Source organism: Alligator sinensis, unplaced genomic scaffold, assembly GCF_000455745.1.
Source record: "Alligator sinensis unplaced genomic scaffold, ASM45574v1 scaffold1255_1, whole genome shotgun sequence".
Taxonomy (NCBI): Eukaryota; Metazoa; Chordata; order Crocodylia; family Alligatoridae; genus Alligator; species Alligator sinensis.
This window is the reverse complement of record NW_005843120.1, coordinates 270,067-270,341: the sequence shown is the minus strand read 5'-3', so window position 1 is coordinate 270,341 and position 275 is coordinate 270,067.

Genomic DNA, 275 nt, shown 5'->3' with positions numbered 1-275 from the left:
CCCTTCTCCTCCTCCTACAGCCGAGACCTTCATTTATCCCGTCCCCATTTACCCCTAGGAGACTCCAGCTACCCCACAACAGAATCCCATCTCTGGGGTGGAGCTGGGGTCTCTCCCCCCCCTCTACCTGCCACACAGACACCCACCTACCCTGCCTCCACCACCCCCCCAGATCCCAGCTACCCTGCCACGTACCCCAGAAACCCCCCCATCTACCCTGCCCTGTCTACCCCCAGAGACCCTAGCTACCATCCCCACATCTACCCCCCATTTAC